The sequence below is a fragment of the Psammomys obesus genome, unplaced genomic scaffold (genome assembly GCF_907164565.1).
Source record: "Psammomys obesus unplaced genomic scaffold, mPsaObe1.curated_primary_1811, whole genome shotgun sequence".
Taxonomy (NCBI): domain Eukaryota; kingdom Metazoa; phylum Chordata; class Mammalia; order Rodentia; family Muridae; genus Psammomys; species Psammomys obesus.
The window spans coordinates 9672808-9675489 of record NW_026586550.1 but is presented as its reverse complement, the minus strand read 5'-3'; positions in this window follow the sequence as shown (position 1 = coordinate 9675489).

Below are 2682 nucleotides of genomic sequence, written 5' to 3'. Positions count from 1 at the left end.
CTCCCTTCTCCCTCTCTCCTCAAACATTTAGTGCCCACGTGCAATACTTGTAAGCTGTTTAGAGTCGCATTTCTGGGCTGATGGAGCCATGTTTATCATACCACACATGACAGAAAGAAGACATTTCCACCCGATCCCTTTTTCTTCTGATTCTTTTTTATTTTTTTAAATTATTATTTTGTCTTTTGTGTATGGATGTTTTGCCGGAATGTATGACTGTGCCCCACATACATGCCCGGTGCCTACAGAACCCCAAAGAGTGCATCAGATCCCCTGGAACTCTATACAAACGGTTGTAAGCAGCCATGTGGGTGCTGAGGAATTCCAGGACCTCTGGAAGAGCAGATAGTGCTCTTAACTGTTGAGCCATCTCTCCAGGCCAGGTCCTTTCCTTAAGATGGAAAAAACCTCCCCTTTCACCCCATACTCTATTCTCAGCTCTCCCACAGGCAGGGGATATCTGTAGTGGGCAAGGAGCTCAGAGCATGCGCGCTGCTCCTGCTCTGGGTGACTAGGCGTCAACCAGACACGCGCTGTTGCTCCCTCTGAACCTGCCCTGCTGGACTTGCGGTTTTCTCCCTCTGTCATCTGCTCTTACAGAAGCCAGCGTGGGCCTCCCATAGGCACACGAAGTAGTTCATCTTGCCTTGACCCTTTAGCTTCCTGAACTCCAGGGGTCCAGTGCAGACAGGGGTACCATGGATTCCAGTCCCCAAGTCTTCATTTTACGTACTCTCTCCCCCACACCAGGGCCACCAGAGGTGACCACAGTTGCTTCTTCATCGCCAAAGATCCATTCACAGTCTTGTCAGTGTTAAAATGTGTTTCACCAAGTGGCTGCCTGAGACTCCAGCAGCAGCAGACCCCGGCTCCCCACTACCTTGCTGTCTCCCCCTCCCCTGCTCCCACCTTGCCCACACCCAGGTCATCAGTCCTGGCCTCATCCCCGCCCCCATCCTGGCCTCAAGACTCACCATCCAACTCTGAGATCCCCAGATCATACTTCCAGACAAGGAGTTGGAGTGTGAAGGACATGCTTCCTTGGAACTTTGTTTGACTTTGGTGTGGGATGAGAAGAGAAAACAGGCCTGGGAGACAGGTAACAGAGAAGAGGGCACAGAAATATACACGTGGCTCTGCAAGGGCACACAGAGCCTGCACCGCATAAACCACAGGTCTTGATCACACGGCAATATGACCTGGAAGGCATGGAAAATGTCTCCATTGACCTCCATTTTCTTTCAGTCAAAGCACTATGGAGACACTGATATCCTTTGAACTCTGAAATGCCCCCTTTGAGTCACCTCAGCTGATCTACCATCTCATTGAATGGTAGCCCTGAACAGCCACCTAATGTCCCCAGAACCCCTGTATTTCTTATTTACCACTTGAGTCGGTTGCACTGTCTTTACAGAGTTGCTTAAAGGATGAAGAGAGCTTAGGCTGGCCCCTGGAGTTGACTGACGATCAGGCACTGAATGAGTGCCATGTCTCCAAGGCATTGTCCTGCTTTAAGGACTGTTTGCCCACCCCGCTGTTGGTCCTTTTAATGTGAAGAGCCTCAGAACCTCCTAGAAAACACCGAATGGAGGACGGGGAGAAGATAAGATTGGAGCTTACTTGAAGGAAATGACCTGTTTAGCGAGGGACATGGCTCTGATGAACTTTAACAAGAGCCACTCTCATGAAAAGCAGCTCTGGTGGGACAGACATCCTGGACCTGTGAACTCTCCGTCTTTCTAAATGAGTGAGAAGATACAGTTTCTCTGCTTGCTATTTCTAATGTTGCTTGGTCATTTCTTTAGATCTTTAGGGTCTAGATTGGGCCTTCTAGATCTTGTTTTTGGAGACAGAGTCTTGCTGTGTAGCTCAGGTTGGCCTTGAACTCTCAACCCTCTTGCCTCAGCCTCTTAAGTACAGGTATTACAGATATGAACCACTGTGCTCAGTTCTTTGCCCTTTTTTTTTTTTTTTTTTTTTTTACTTCTTTCTGAGCAGTGAGCAGGAGACCTTCTCTACAGATGAACACAAGAGGTGGTCTTTGGTGGCATGATGGAGTCAGCTCGTTCCACATGCTGGAGTCATGGCTTGTGTCTCTTCTGCAGCTGTGACATCACACTGGGAGTGTTTGGGTAAGGAAGGTCAGCAGAATGCTGAAACTCAGGGCTAGCTCACCCCCAAGAGCAGTACCTGGACTGCCTGTGTACTGTGAGGGAGGCTTGCCGGAGTGCGTCAGACTTAAATTGTGATGTGCCGTATGTGTGTATTTATATATGCACAGGCGCGCCTATGTTGAGTGTGTGTGTGTATGTGTACAAGTAGGGACCAGAAAACAACCTTAGCTTCCTTGGGCAACCTCACCTTTTCTTGGGATGGTGTTTCTCGGTGGCCTGGAACTCACCAAGTAGGCTACTAGGCTGGTTGGCCAATGAACACTTGGGATCCGGCTGTTTCTGCCTCTCCAGACCAGTATTACAAGTATGACCACCACATATGGTATTTCTTTCCTCCCTTCCTTCCTCCCTCCCTTCCTTCTTTCCTTTCTTCCTTTTTTTCTTCTTCTTTTTTTTCTTTCTTTTTTCTTTCTTTCTTTCTTTTTTTTCCTTCCTTCCTTCTCCTTCCTTCCTTCCCCTTTCTTCCTTCCTTCCTTCCTTCCTTCCTTCCTTCCTTCCTTCCTTCCTT